This window comes from Peromyscus eremicus, chromosome 1, assembly GCF_949786415.1.
Source record: "Peromyscus eremicus chromosome 1, PerEre_H2_v1, whole genome shotgun sequence".
NCBI classification, from domain to species: Eukaryota; Metazoa; Chordata; class Mammalia; order Rodentia; family Cricetidae; genus Peromyscus; species Peromyscus eremicus.
This window is the reverse complement of record NC_081416.1, coordinates 160737826-160754735: the sequence shown is the minus strand read 5'-3', so window position 1 is coordinate 160754735 and position 16910 is coordinate 160737826. Positions and strand designations below refer to the sequence as shown.

At 42.1% G+C, this 16910-nt stretch overlaps 1 pseudogene; it reads right to left on the bottom strand.

The window, feature by feature from the left end:
• LOC131922600 (serum amyloid A-5 protein-like) overlaps positions 1 to 16910 on the bottom strand; it is a 174502-nt pseudogene that overhangs the window by 41682 nt on the left and 115910 nt on the right.

Here is a 16910-nt window from a genome sequence, read left to right as displayed (position 1 = left end):
AGTCTTTAATTTCTTTCTTTATTTCTTCCTTGACCCATTGGTGATTCAATTGGGCATTATTCAGTTTCCATGAGATTGTAGGCTTTTTGTAATTTTTGTTGTTATTGAAATCTAACTTTAGGCCATGGTGGTCAATTAAGATACAGGAGGTGATTTCATGTTTTTGTATCTGTTGAGATTTGCTTTGTGACCAAGAATGTGCTTGATTTTGGAGAAGGTTCCATGGGGTACTGAGAAGAAGGTATATTCTTCTGTGTTAGGGTGGAATATTCTATAGATATCTATTAAGTTCATTTGAGCCATAATGTCTGTTAGTTCCCTTATTTCTCTGTTAAGTTTCTGTCTGGCAGACCTGTCCATTGGTGAGAGTGGGGTGTTGAAGTCTCCCACTACTAGTGTATGGGGTTTGATGAATGATTTAAGCTTTAGTAATGTTTCTTTTACAAATGTAGGTGCCCTTTTATTTGGGGCATAAATATTCAGAATTGAGATTTCATCTTGTCGGATTTTCCCTGTGATAAATATGAAATGTCCTTCCCAATCTCTTTCGATTGATTTTAGTTTTGAAGTCTATTTTATTAGATATTAGGATAGCTACACCAGCTTGCTTCTTAAATCCATTTGACTGGAAAGTCTTCCCAGCCTTTTATTCTGAGGTAGTGTTTGTATTTGAAGTTGAGGTGTGTTTCTTGTATGCAGCAAATGGATGGATCTTGTTTTTGTATCCATTCTGTTAGCCTGTGTCTTTTTATAGGTGAATTGAGACCATTGATATTAATGGATATTAATGATGAGTTATTGCTAATTCCTGTTATTTTTGGAGGTAGTGTTGTATATTTCCCTTCTTTAGTATTTGTTGGTGTGGAACTATCTATTGCCTATGTTTTCATGGGTGTATCTAACTTCCTTAGGTTGGATTTTTCATTCTAGTGCTTTCTATTGGGCTGGATTTGTGGAAAGATATTGTTTAAATCTGGTTTTATCATGGAATATTTTGTTTACTCTGTCTATGTTGATTGAGAGTTTTGCTGGGTATAATAGTCTGGGTTGGCATCCATGGTCTCTTAGTTTCTGCATAATGTGTGTCAAGGACCTTCTGGCTTTTAGGGTCTCCATTGAGATGTCAGGTGTTATTCTTATAGGTCTGCTTTTATATGTTACTTGGCCTTTTTCCTTTGCAGCTCTTAATATTTTTTCTTTATTCTGTATGTTCAGTGGTTTGACTATTATGTGGTGAGGGGACATTTTTTTGGATCCAGTCTATTTGGTGTTCTGTAATCTTTATAGGCATTTCCTTCTTTAAGTTGGGAAAGTTTTCTTCTATGATTTTGTTGAATATAATTTCTGTGCCTTTGAGTTGGTGTTCTTCTCCTTCTTCTATCCCTATTATTCATAGGTTTGGTCTTTTCATGGTGTCCCAAATTTCCTGGACATTTTGGGTGACGACTTTGTTGGCTTTAGTGTTTTTTTGACTGATTATTCTATTTCCTGTATCTTCAACGCCAGAGATCTGCTCTTCCATCTCTTGCATTCTGTTGGTTATGCTTGCATCTGTAGTTCCTGTTCATTTACTCATATTTTCCACTTCCACCATTCTCTCAGTTTGTGTCTTCTCTATTGTCTCGATTTCAGTTTTCATATCTTGAACTGCTTCCCTCACTTGTTTAATTGTTTTCTCTTGGCTTTCAAGGGATTTATGATTTCTTCCCAATTTTTGTTTGACTTTTCCTCGAATTCTTTAAGGGAATTTTTCATTTTCTCTTTAAAGATCTCTATCATCTTCTTAAGGTCATTTTAAGGTCAATTCCTTCTTTTTCTTCCGTGTTCAGATGTACAGGTCTTGCTGAAGTAGGTTCTGATGGTGCCATATTGGTTTTTATGTTTTTGACTATATTTTTGCACTGGTGTCTACCCATCTCTTTCTCCACTTGGTGAAAGTGGTGTCTGTGTCTGAGGGAGCCTCTCTTGGTACAGTGGGAGCTCTTGGTCTAATTGGGGCCGGTGGACTCTTTGTCTCAAGGAGCAGCTCTTAGTCCAATTGGTGCTTGTGGGCTCTATGTCAGGGAGTAGCTCTTAGCCCAATCTGGCACCGGCAGGTTCTGTCTCAGGGAACACTTGCAGTCTCGGAGGATGGGTGGGATTTGAGGGAGGTGGGGCTTTTGGGTTACAGGGCCTGATGGGGGATGGTGGTAGTCTGACCTGCCTGCAGGAGGTCTGTCTGCCCACTAAACTCTAACTGGGACTGCAATGGGTGGTGGTGTGGGGGTATAGGGTTGTCCCCCAGGGCCCAAAGCCTAGGGGCTGGGGTGTTCAGGTATGAGGATAAAGACTAACCTTTTAGTCCAATTGGGTGCTGGCAGGCTCTGTCTCAGGGAACAGTTGCAGTCTCAGAGGGTTAGGTGGGATTTCTCATTAATTCTTTTTAGCATTTTGGATCTAATTTTAGGTCCAGGGCATATTCTTTCACTGGATTTGAATTGAGGGACAAAGTGAGTTTCTTTTGCTCTGGTATCAGGGTCAGGGTATGCTTCTTAGGTTCTGTGTTGAGGGCTAAAGTGTTTCTTTCACTGGCATGTGTCCCAGGGCCACGGTGTGTTTCTCTCACTAGCTCTGATTTCCAGGTTAGAATGGGTTTCTTTATTTGGTCCCATTTCCTTACATGGCTCCCCACAGGAAACTACAAAGCTGCCATCTCATCATTTTTTCCCATTATCCTCTTGCTTCCTACAGAAAATTTCCAAACTGTGCCTGCCATTCTTTGGGACAGAATGTGCTCTGCAGCCCCCTGTGCCTGTGCTGAGGAATGCCACGCCCTTAGCAGGAAGTGTGTGCAACTTCTCCAGGGTCTCCACCCCTGCTCTGAGTTCAGCATGGCTCCTGCCATCAGACTCCAGCACTTGTTGCCAGCAGCTCATGGACAGTGCCTACCCCTACCTACCAGCTGGCATGACCATGGTGACTGCATTGACTGACCAGGGATGGAAGCCTACATTGGCACTCTCCTATCCAGGTGTTCTCCAGTGGGATCCCATGGGAAGCACTGACAGGAGGGGAGCTGTGTGGTGATATTGTATTTGTGATGAAATGTGATATTTTATTTGTATGTTAATAAATGAAGTTTGCCTGGAGATCAGAGGTCATAGACAGCCATAAACAGAAGTCAGGCAGTGGTGGCACATGCCCTTAGTCTGATCACAAGCAGACAGTCTCTATGTGTTCAAGGACACAGCCAAGCATGGTGGCACATGCCTTTAATCCCACTACCAACCATAGAGACCTGGAGGTCTGTATATAGAGGCAGTGATGAGGAAGTGAGGTGGCTGGGTTAAGAGCCAATGAAAAGGCAAAACAGCAAGGCAATAAAGGTAGAGGTTACACAGGAAAAGGATCTCTTGGGAAGCTATGGCGACGTGGTGAGCTAAGGTTAGTTGGTGGCTATCACTCTGATCTCTATGTATTTTACCCCTGTATTTGGCACTGTGTTTCTTATTTAATAAAACTGTTTAGAAATTTGTCTACATTTGGCACCCAACGTGTGGCCATGTTGAGTCTCATGACCATGATCATATGTGGATAGGAGAAGCAATTACAAAAGTTTTGAGGAAACATGTCATATGTTTTGAGTGTGGAAAAGAAGGTCATTTGAAAATGGAATGTAAACAAGGCATTCCTAGAAAGAAGGTTTATTCAAGGAACAATGGCAACAGAATACCCCTCCCTTCAGGATTATGCAGAAGGTGTGGTAAGGATAAACATTGGACCAATGAATTCAGATCAACAAGGGACAGACAAGGTAATCCTTTGCCTAGGTCCTCGGGAAACTCCCAGAAGGGCCTCATGCAGGCCCCCACAGAAAATTCACTTCTGACTTTTCCTGCCATCATAGAAGAAACCCCTTCTCAGAGCAATTAAATAACCAGATGCCTATTGGAATAAACCAGGCTCCTTGGGGTGATAGAACAGTTGAGGCAGAGAGAATAGAAAATTCAGGAGAAACCATGAAGCAAATTTTTTGGCAAAATTTTATAAATGAACAAAGACCAATATTAAAAATATGAATAAATGACATTTTTGGATGGTTTGGTAGACACGTGTGACAATAATTGCACCAGAATTTTCGCATCCAAATTGGCTGCTTCAGGAGGTAAACATTCAGCTGTTAGAGATTGGAACATTATCTCAAGTGAAACAAAGCACAAGATCGCTTGAATGTATATGTCCAGAAGGACAGAGAGGAAAATTAAAACCATATGTGGCTAATATAGCTATGAATTTTTGTGGCCGTGATCTATTACAACAATGAAATACTCAGATTAACACTCCTCCGATAACAGGACAGGGAATGTTCACCAGGAACAACTGAGTAGTTACTAAGTGTCCGTAAACCCAGGTGGTACCATTGCTACTCAAACATAGCTCATAGGAATGCCTGGCCCACTACTGAAGGAACCTGAGTGCTGAGGTGCACTGAAAGGAGAGGATCATCTCACTTACCAGGCACTGACTCCTTCCTTGACTCTTTTCCAGTGGTGGAAATGGAGACAGCCTGAAGATTGACACCTTCAGGCCTGACACTCTGTCTGCTACAGAGTCCTGACTGCTGCAATGTCTGCACCCAGGATACCCAGATGAAGATACCACCTGTTGATGGGGACAGGTCATTAACTGCCCTCATTCACAGTCCTTCAGAATTCCTTCTTTGTCTCCAGCTCCAAGCCTGGAACAAACAGAGAATAGCAATGTGGAAGAGATGACTGCTGAGCAATCAAAGCTGCTGAATGCCTATGAGGGCAGTACAGAAAACCAAGGCTCAGCCCTCCTCCCTTTAGCACACCCTGACATGCAGCAGCCCCTGAACTACACTGATGCTGGGAGATTAAGGTAGAAGCCAGATTCTGATAATGCCATCTTGGGAAGCAACAGCCTTGGTCTAGGAGAGCCTGGGTCTTTGTAGAGTGTCATGGTCTCAAGCATTGACTTGGAAGACATGACTACAGTGCTGTCAGATATTCACCTTCCTCAACTCTTAAACTCCCTCACTGACCTAGACTACTGGGAAAATCCCACAGCAATCCATTCCAAAGACTCCACAGTCATCAGGAGGGATCAGGTTCAGGAATGCTCCAGGATCATAGGACTCTCTGAATAGGTGAGCAAGAAAGAAATTATCTTATCTGCTTCATGGAGCTCTTCAGGCCCAAATCCAGCACCAGGACCTGGTGGAGGGTAGAGACGCTGGGGCCAATGCTGCAGCTAGTGAAGGGGTTATTGACAACATGAACAACAAACATTTGGAAGGCAAAGCTCAGGAAGCCACACCCAGCCGGCTCAGGGTAACTAGGGTGCAGGGGCAAGACGGAACTAAGAGGACTAGGGAAAACAATTTCAGCAAAATACAGCAGCTGAAGCCATCAAGTAACAGAGTCAAGACACAAGAGAAGCCCACCATCCCCAAGACCAAGAGGAAGAAAATATAAGACAGCTTTAAAAAGCCTCGAACTCACCTCGGAAAGCACATGCTCCATGCAGTTCCTTCACACACTGGAAAAGAAGAGTGAGAAAAAAATGGCAACTCATCCACCCAGGCTCTGCTAAATTTCAAGTGCAACAAAGATCCCAGAACAGACCCAGGCACCACATCACTACAGGATGTGCCATGTGATGGCCGAGGCCCTGTTAAAACGCTGGGCAATGCTCAAAGACCAGAGAGCAGTGTTTGCAAGTAGCTCTCTCCATCCCACTATGAGCTGCCCCCACCTGGGAAGGTCAAGTTAGTACCTCTGCCTTTCCCAGCCCCGGACAAGCCGCAAGCCAGACTGGTTTCTAGAAAGCCTCTCTCCCTGGCTTCACGCAGGCCCCCTGCAGTATGCCCTGTGAGGCCTCATTCCCACTCGGCTTAGCCTACCATACTCAAGCCACCCCATAAAAATGTCTGACATAGTTTCTATACTTGTAAATATTTGAAGACACTAAAAGTGACTGAAGAAACTAAAGTCAGTTATAGCATCCATGAGTAAGTATATATATAGAAGGCTTTGATGGTTTCTTCATACCTTTGCTACTATTCATGTTGCCAAACTAGAAATATGTGTTACATAAATATATCATATACTATAAATTACTGGTAGTGTTTATTTAAGGTAAAAGTAATTATTCTCTTTGACTTTTATTTTCAAATAAAAGTATTTGAACTTGGTATGTTTCCTATAGTGTATACTGTTATAGTAAACACACTCCTGTTCTCACCACACTTCCTCCCATTTAAAACCACTTACCCCAGTCCTTTAATCATTACTGGTCTGGGACAGATCTCCTTCTGAAATTTCATGAAATGAAATACAGGATTCCATGTATACACTATCAAGCACCCACCTTAAAGAGAAAATATACAAGGCTGACCATCTTCCTGAGAAGAGTTTCATTTCATAACTATGTTTATCTCAAGTTGTTTCCATCTTTGAATTCATCCATTTAATACTTTAATTTATTTTGCATGTGTGTTTGTCTGTGTATCGTCCACCTGAATTCATGTGGAACACATGTGTGGAGTGCCCACAGAGGCTGGAAAAGGGCATCATCTCTAGGGTCTGGAATTAAGAGAGTTAGAAAGCCACCAGGAGGTGCTCTGAAGCAAGCCTGGGGATTCTGCAATCACTCCAGTGTTCTTATCTACTGAGCCATCTCATGGAGCCTGAGTTGAATCCACATACTGCAAACAACATAACTTCATTTTCCCTATGGCTGAAAACACTTTACTTTCTTCAGACATCCCATTTTCTTCACCCATGGCTATGCTGTTGGACACCATGCTTGTTCTCCAAACAGTGCTGCAGTCAACATTGATGGGAAAGTACATCTCTAATGTATTGAGTTCTTTGGAAAGGCATATATGATCCATGTGGTGGGCCAGGTTTTGGCTGTTGGAGGACCTGCCACACTGACCTCCAATCAGGCAGGAAAACTTCCCATCCCCTCCAGCACTGTATAGCATTCCTTTCTGTGAACTCTCTCAGTGGTGGCTGTCATTTCTTTTCTAGTTGGCCTTGGATGGCATCTAGGAGGTTCACATGCATGTCTTTAATTCCTCCTCCATCTGAACCTTTGTATGTCCTCACTCTCCTTTTTAAGAAATCAGGGAGGACTGTCTTTTTCTTTGTCCTTTACTACCTGGGTTGTCTTCTTTCGTATGATTTATGTATTTTATCTAATTGTAAATAATCTAGATATTAATCTTCCTACTGAGGTAGCAATAGCAAAGATGTCCTCCTGTTCTCTAGGACCCCCTCTTAATAACTATTACCTTTTTCTGGCAACAAATGCTTTACTTCCCTGAGAGACCATCTGTCAACTACAGCCAGGATTTCTGAGTGGCTGGTGTGTTGCTCCATTCTGGCCTGTCTGTGAACATTCAACTCTTTCACATACTCTGTGCTCTGATATTATCAGGGTTACGCACACTATGACCTCTGAGGCATTTGGCATTTCATTTTACAGGGTGACACATAGGAAATATAACTCATTTATTTATTAATTTGCTTTTAATTTATTGAACCAGGTTCTCTCTCCATAACCCTGAATGTTAATGAACTGACTATGTTGTAGCATGAATCTTAAAGAGTCTTATTAATAAAATCAAACCTGAAGCCAGGTATTGGGATGAATGCTGGAAGGACAGAGAGACAAAACAAGGCACAGCTTCCTCACCTCACCAATTCCTCAGTTGATGCTGTGTCCTCAGACTGGAAGCTTCTGAGCCCTTATCCAGATGAATCTCAGCTGAACTGCTTCTCGAAAGCCTGAATGCTTAACCAGCCTAGTTCCTGGTTTTCACACCTTATATACCTCTCTGCTTTCTACCTTCACTTCCTGGGATTAAAGGCTCACTTTCGGGGGTTAAAGGCATGTGTCACCATGCCTGGTTGTTTCCAATGTGGTCTTGAACTCACAGAGATCCAGAGGGATTTCTGCCTCTGGAATGCGAGGATTAAAGGAATGAGTGCCACTATTTTCTAGCCTCTGTATCTAGTGGCTGTTCTATTCTCTTACACTAGATAAGTTTATTAGGGTACACAATATTTTGGGGAACACAATACCACCACACTATGTTGGTAAGGCTAGCCTTGAACTTACTAACATCAGACTGCACCTACCTTTGTCACTACCTCTACCTCTGACTATGACTCTGCCTCTGCCTCTAAAATAGCCCTGGACCTACCCCTGATCCTGGCCCTATCTCAAGAGTGTTGAGACTAAAGGAATGCTCCCAGAAACTAAATGGAATCAAGTTTCTTTCTGTCTATGTAGATATCCAGGTTTCCCAGCATGATTGGAAGAAGAGGACATGTGTAAGCCAAGGTGCATTTTTGGTACCTACCCCAAATCCTCACAGACTTAACTGAATGTGTTTACAACTGGAACTCAACTCTTACTGATGTTTCCGAATATCTGCAGCTGTGGCAGAGATCCTAAGAATGTCACCCAGCTGTTGTAGGGGCCTAAGTGCAGAGGTGCACTGAGAGGAGGGGACATCCCACTTAACTGGTACTGACTTCTTCCTTGACTCTTTTTCAGTGGTGCAAAGGTAAACTTCCCTGGGAATCTCCCAAGGAAGGCAGACTGTAACAGTTACATCTGCACCTGAGACTACATTAATCTCCTGCAAAATTGCAAAGGTTTAGAAAGGAAATGTAGAGACCCAACCATTCCAGTCAACAAAACAGTAGCATTTGTCTTCCCTCTAGACCTGGAACTCCTCAGTCACCAGAGATTTTGTACTGGGTTGCAGTATAAGATTAGAATTCCCGTCTATGCATGTGTACACATATCAAATTGGAGAGTTATTTCCAATATACCTCACAACTCTGCCTTCTCTGTCCCAGTGTATACATCTCTCTGGATATTTTAGTATGGGGGAGAGACAGCCAACATCCTAAGAGCACAAATGCAGGTAATTCTTCACCAAAATGGTCGAAGAGCCTGCTTGGTCTATGAAAGCCAGCCTGCTATCAGAAAGGGGGTTCCAGCTTGCGGCAAGTCTGACTCTTTCATAGCCTACTACTCAATCAATTCAGCGTTACTCTACTTTGGGCTCATAACTTAAACAGGAATGAAATAGTTTTCATATTCTGGGAAGTCCTAAGGACCTTCTTGGCCAACATCGTCTGAGGCTTAAGCCCCCTCTTGGCACTTAGCATTTAGCAGGCATATGTCTTCAGGGAATGCCATTTTTTTCATCCATGCAGGATACCATCTTTCAGATTTTTTTAACTTACATTTATTTTCCTGGAGATTATGGCCTAAAATTTTATTTTACAATATTTATTTGTTAACTCTTGAAAGCTCTTTCTTTTCTAGAGAGCAAACAGAAAGATAATAGGAACTGAGAAGTGGGGACTTGGAAAAGAATTAAAAGGACTTGAGGGTTCAGAAACTAAAAACAGTATAGGCTCTTAGAGAAAAGGAGTTGTTTATTACACTGAATAATAAATAATGTGCAAATGTTTAAAAATAAAAAGCACAGAAAAGATGGGAATTAAACACAGAACACCGTTCTATCTATGTGTCTACTTCTCTCTCTCTCTCTCTCTCTCTCTCTCTCTCTCACTCTTTCTCTCTCTCTATATATATATATAGATATAGATATATAGATATAGATATCTTATCTATGATCTCTCATTTTTTTCTCCACTCTCAGAATTCTCAGTAACACAGGGCCACTCATGTTCTGCTCACTTGGGTCTATGCTGCTACAAGAGGACACATTTTTCAGATTGGTCTTTGACCAGGAGCCTGGATGAACCTTCTGAATTTCAGTCATTGCCACTTGGAATGTGTCACATTATCTGACAAGTGGTCAGTCATGAAGGAAACTGCAAGGGTGAATGACATAGGCAGCCTAGTCACCTATGAAAAATGACATTCTTATTGCAGAGTTTTGCCAAGCAATCCAAAACATGAAACAATCTGCATGCAGGAACAGTTCTACTGAGCTGGGCCTGTAGATGCAAACTACAGCAGTAGCTCAGTGTAAAAGAGGTCCCAAGGGAAAGTGCTGGCAGCTCATGTGAATGCAGGAAGAGAGCTAAACAGGCTCCAGGGTCATTTTCAGTGAGGACTGACAGACACTGTCATAGTAGTGCCTGTTGAGGAAGTTAGAGTAAGATATGTATATAAATGCACGCGACACCCATGCCATAAGACAGTCTATGAACCCACCAGTCAGTGACCAAAGAGAATGATAACAATCAAAACCAAAATGAGGGAACACACAATATTTACCCATACTTAAACAAAATATCATATTCCTGTCTAAGAAGATACACTGCGATGGGAAATGGGTTGTTCATCTTTTCAAATATAAAGGGAAATTGTAGGATAAAAGAGCCAGCCAAAGAAACACATCCTAGCCCTGAAACCAGAGTGAAAACGGTAAAAAGGGCCTGTGAAAGAAACACACTTTGGCCCTGAAACCAGAGTCAAAGAAACACACTCTGCCTCTGACCCACTCAGCACAAAAACCAACCAATCCCTAAGCAGGAAAACCTACAGACCATAAATGAACCATTCTCTGGGTTTGTCCAAACTCAGGGATTGGAATCTGAGTAATTCTCACCCTGCAAAGCTTCACCCTGGAAAAGCTCCCCCACTAAGAAGCCATACATAAGTCCTGTACCTGTTCAGTTGGTAACTGCCTTTTTCCATCTGACAGAGGAAGTCACACTCCTGGATTCTTCCTTTCCAAAAATTTCTTGAATGAGGTTTAGGTGAGACATACTTTTGTTTGAAGGGAGCAGAGCAGAGAAGTAACAGTAGCCACTGTGGAGCAGAGCAGAGCAGAACTGTAACACTTTCCCTGGGGGAAACATTCCCCTAAAAAGAAGAGTTGTTACATTGGAGGGAAGATTTCCCTGGAGCAGGGATGTAACCTACTATGCTTAAATTCACTTTGTGCTATTCCTTGGCTCTCAACAGCTAAGATCCCTTGACACCAAGCTGCAACACTTACAAAAACACCCACATGGCTTTTTTTTTTATGTAACCCACCACCACATACCAACAAATGCCTTCCTGCTCCAGGTGTTCCTGTCTCTTTTTAGCCCTTTCTCAAAAAAAAAAAAAAAAGCATGATAGAGAATGCTAGAATAACAGGATTCTGCAGAGACTGTTGCCAGGAGGAAGAAGCTTCAGTAACTGTCACACTCATTATACTTGTGGAAGAAGAGAGAAGGCAACCAGACTCAATAACAAACAAACCCAATACTGTAAAAAGGGAGGCAAGATACAAAGAATGCCCATGTGTCTGAGACCACAGTGAGATACAAGATGAGCACCCAAACAGGGGTTACCCCTCAAGTGCTTGCTATAACCATTGGCATCAAATTACAAGCATCTTCACAATGAACAGAAGACCACTGCTTCTGGAAGTTCACCATGATCCTTCCCACCACTCTAAGGATACAGGTTCACCCTAGTCCAAGAATCAAACCCTACCAAAAAGGGATGAAAAGCAGAGAAGGAATGCTCCCACAAACTAAATGGAATCAAGTTTCTTTCTATCTATGTGGATATCCAGGTTTCCCAGCATGTGATCAAGAGGACATGTGTAAGCCAAGGTGCATTTTTGTTATCTACCCAAAATCTGAATATCTGTAGCCAAGGTAGAGATCCGAAGAATGTCATCCAGCTGTTGTAGGAGCCTAAGTACAGATGTGCACTGAAAGGAGGGGGCATCCCACTTACCAGGGACTGACTTCTTCCTTGACTCTTTTTCAGTGGTGTAAAGGGAGACTTCCCTGGGAATCACACCTCAAACCAGACACTCCCTCAGCTGGAGAACAGATCTCTGCTACTCCTGCACCCTGGATTACCAGATGAGGACACCACCTGTTGATGGAGACAAGACATTACCTACCCCAACTACAACCTTCAGAATTTCTTATATTGCCACAAGCTCCATGACTGGAACAAACAGTGAATGACAACCTGCATGAGATGGCAGCAAATCTTTCAATGCCTCTAGATGCCTATGAGTGCATGAAAGGAAACCAAGACCCATCTCCCTCCCTTTAGCACATCCCAACATGAAGCATCCGTTGCACTTCACTGATGCTGGGAGCCTAGGTCAGAAGCTTGCTTCAGACAATGCCACATTGGAGGCAGCAGTCTTGGTCAGGATGAGCCTGGGACATGCACAGTGTGTTGGCCTCCAGCATAGACTTGCAGATATGACTACACTGGTGGCAGAAATTCACCTTCCCAAATGATCACCTCCTTCTCTGAACTAAACCAATTCCAGGTTCCCACAGCCACCCAATGCAAAGTCTCCAGGGTCTTCAGGAGCGATCAGGCCCAGTAAAGATAAAGTGTTTTCAGCACACCCTTAAACCAGCTGAGGAAGAAGGAAGAGCAAAGCCCTAATCTGCTGGATGGAGATTCTCTGGCCAGAATCTAGTGTCAGGACCTGGTTGAGGGACAGAGCCTTGGAACAGTGCTGTGGGTAGAGAAGGTGATATTGACAACATCACCCAGCATATAGAGGCAAAGTTAAGAAAGCCACACTCTGCAGGCACAGCAGACCTGGGAATCATAAAAGACAAGACCAAGTGTATTAGAGATATCAACTCCAAGAAAGCTGAAAGAGTTGATGCTATTAAGTCACAGAGTCAAGACAGAAGACAAGCCCACTGTCCTCAACAACAAGAGGAAGTTCAATCAACCTGAGCTTAGCAATGATGGCTTTAAAAAAGCCTCAAAACCACCTCAGCGTGCACATGCTGGAGTCTGTGAAGGTCTGTCACTCACTGTGGAAGGAAGGGTGAGAAGAAAACTGGCATCTCCTGAACCTTCAACTCTTTGTGCTACTCTGTGCTCTAATAATAACAGAGTTTATTACACTTTGGCCTCTGGGGCATTTGCCATTATCTTTTTCCAAGATTACATATAGCAAGCAGAATTCATTTATTTATTAAGTCACTTTGAGTTACTTAAACTGGGACCCACTCCATGGCCCAGCATCTCCTAGAACTGACTACATGGAACAGACAATCATTGAACTCACAAAGATCTGCCTGCCTCCCCCTCTGCCTCAACCACCATCTCAGCCTCTGCCTCCCCTATTGCCTCCACATCTGCACACTCCTCAGCCACTGCCTCAAGATTGTTGACATGAAAGGAATTCTCCAACATGCAAGGTGGAATCAAGGTTCTTTCTGTAAGGTGCATAACCATGTTTCAGTGCATGACTTGATGAAGCGGCCATGTGTACTCCAGGTTACATTTTTGGAACATACCTAAAATCCAAAGAGACAAAAGCACATGTTTTTATAATGCAACTTCACTCAGAATCATTTGTTTTTCTGAAAATCTGCCATGTTTCAGTTGTAGGCTGCACTTGCAACAAAGCCTGTGAAGCACTATCCTCATATGAGGTATGCTCATGCAATCCTGTGTATTTTCTTCTTTTATAGTAAAGTTATGATTGCTTTCCTACTTCTAGGAAGTGGAGCATCTCAGGAATTGTTTTCTCCCTCTCCATAGAGTTTCTTGATGCATCTTTCTTCACAATATCTAACCCGCAACTACCGTGTATGCCCCAAATTGTTCATTCTAACAAGGGCTAAGTCCAGTCTAACTCACCTAGAAAATGTATACAAACTCAGCATGAAAAGATCCTTCTTCCTGAATGCAACGATCTCAGAGGGACAAATTTGAGTACAGCAGGATGATAGAAAGCAATGGCTTAGGGAGGCCTCTGGTTTTATCACTCCCTGTGTGTGGCTCAATGACAGATTTGCACACTGCCATGAGACTACTGTCTTCATCTCACACCTTAGGAGCAGCAGAAACACATTTGGATGGATATCTTCTAAACTTGATATTATTATTTTAATCTATATTTTTTCAAACTAAGGGTCTTGTAAAATAATCCTTATTAAAGAAGCTCAGGAAGCATTTTTATATTAAAGCAATTCACACAATGCTGTACTTGTATTGAATCCTCAATGTCATTAATTCCCATTGTACTATTCATTGAACACATTCTTTTAAAACTATACATTGTATACTGAGCCCAGTAACTTTGCGACCAAGGCCTACCCTATTCCTTAACTCTCACCAAAAATCTTAGGCATTGGTCATATACTCAACAGCATTGCCTTCAATGTCAGGAATGGAACATGGAGGTGTGAGTAATCTAGCATTCATATACAGACAGCATCGGGAGATATTTGTCTGGGACTAGATACATATGGTATAATATGATTATCACGAGTTACAAGAACTCTCCTGCAATCACCTTGACTACATTCAACACTTTAGCTGAAATGGTTCTGTTGTGTGTAGACATCACATATTCCTTCTCCATTGCTCTCTTATTGGACAGCAAGATCAACTAACATAGATATTCCTGAAAAACTCTGCGATCTGTACTGATGTGCAAAGCAATAACATGTTCAATTCCTTGGAATAGTATAGATGGAAAATGAGATAGACCTGGTGTTGGTGTTTAAAGTCACTCCATACTGAAATAGAGAGAGGGTAGAACACTTCACATTATACCCACCAAGTTATTGGTGTTTCCTGTGGAAGCAATACTTAAAAGCCCCCTATATTCAGTTAACTCTCCATTTCTATTCTCTTGCATCAAGGAAGACCATTTTCTAATGGGCCTGGTGTTCAAATTCAAGTTATGTCTAGAATGACAAGTCAAGTTTTCATGAACCTCCATGGCTCCTTTTACTATGTACAGCAAAGCTTCACAGCCAAAGACCTGTCTATCACTGCATCCATCTCTTCAATTACTTTCAAAGGTCTCCATCCAACTGAAGATCCATCACAATGGGATGTTCCTTTGATTTTGGAATAGGAAGCCATGCTACTCTATTCTACCCCACTGCTCTAACTCTCACTTTAAATGGGCTCCTACTTGCAGGACACTCCCTGAGCTTTGGATGGACTGCTTTGCACATGATCCACTTCTGAGTACCAGCCTGCCATCTCACCACAACAGCAGCCACTGAGACTCAGCAGCTGAAACAATGACAACTCTCTCCAACAGCAACAGAAACAAATACCAAAGGAAGGCCAGCAAGGAGGCAGACTGTAACAGTTACATCTGCACCTGAAACTACATTAATCTCCTGCAAAATTGCAAAGGTTTAGAAAGGAAATGTAGAGACCCAACCATTCCAGTCAACAAAACAATAGCAGTTGTCTTCCCTCTAGACCTGGAACTCCTCAGTCACCAGAGATTTTGTGCTGGGTTGCAGTATAAGATTAGAATTCCCGTCTATGCATGTGTACACATATCAAATTGGAGAGTTATTTCCAATATACCTCACAACTCTGCCTTCTCTGTCCCAGTGTATACATCTCTCTGGATATTTTAGTATGGCAGAGAGACAGCCAACATCCTAATAGCACAAATGCAGGTAATTCTTCACCAAAATGGTCGAAGAGCCTGCTTGGTCTATGAAAGCCAGCCTGCTATCAGAAAGGGGGTTCCAGCTTGCGGCAAGTCTGACTCTTTCATAGCCTACTACTCAATCAATTCAGCGTTACTCTACTTTGGGCTCATAACTTAAACAGGAATGAAATAGTTTTCATATTCTGGGAAGTCCTAAGGACCTTCTTGGCCAACATCGCCTGAGGCTGAAGCCCCCTCTTGGCACTTAGCATTTAGCAGGCATATGTCTTCAGGGAATGCCATTTTTTTCACCCATGCAGGATACCATCTTTCAGATTTTTTAACTTACATTTATTTTCCTGGAGATGCTGTACCAAAATTTTATTTTACCATATTTATTTGTTACCTCTTGAAAGCCTTTCTTTTCTAGAGAGCAACAGAAAGATAGTAGGAACTGAGAAGTGGGGACTTGGAAAAGAATTAGGAGGAGTAGAGGGTTTAGAAACTAAAATTCCTATAGGATTTTAGCATTAATAAGTTCATTACTACACTGAATAAAATAGAATGGACAAATGTTTAAAAATAAAAAGCACAGAAATGATGGGAATTAAACAAAGAACACAGTTCTATCTATTTATCTTTCTATCTATCTATCTATCTATCTATCTATCTATCTATCTATCATATCTATGTATCTCTCAATTTGCTCCATGCTCAGACTTCTCAATAACACAGGCCCAGACTAACTTCGGTCTATGCTACTAGAAGAACACACGTTTTTCAGAATGGTCTGTGACCAGAGGCCTGGATGAACCTTCCAACTTTCACTCATTGCCACTTGGAATGTGTCACATTATCTGACAAGTGGTCAGTCATGAAGGAAACTGCAAGGGTAAAACACAAAGACAGCCTGCTGGCTTATAAAAAAGGACGGTCTTATTGTAGAGTTTTGCCAAGAACCACAAAACATGAAACAATCTGCATGCAGGAACAGGTCTACTGAGCTGGACATGTAGCTGCTAGCTACGGCACTAGCTCAGTGTAAAAGAGGTCCCAAGGGACAGTGCTGACAGCTCATGTGAATGCAGGAGGAGAGCTAAACAGGCTCCAGGGTCATTTTCAATGAGGACTGACAGACACTGTCATAGTAGTGCTTGTTGAGGCAGTTAGAGTAAGAAATGTATATAAATGCACACTACACCCATGCCATAAGACAGTCTATGAACCCACCAGTCAGTGACCAAAGAGAATGATAACAATCAAAACCAAAATGAGGAAACACACAAGATTTACCCATATTTAAACAAAATATCATATTCCTGTCTAAGAAGATACACTGAGGTGGGAAATGGGTTGCCCTTTTTTTTTTCAAATATAAAGAAATTTTGTAGAACAAATGAGCCAGCCAAAAAAAACACACCCTAGCCCTGAAACTAGAGTGAAAACGGTAAAAAGGGCCTTCGAAAAAAACACACCCTAGCCCTGAAACTAGAGTGAAAACAGTAAA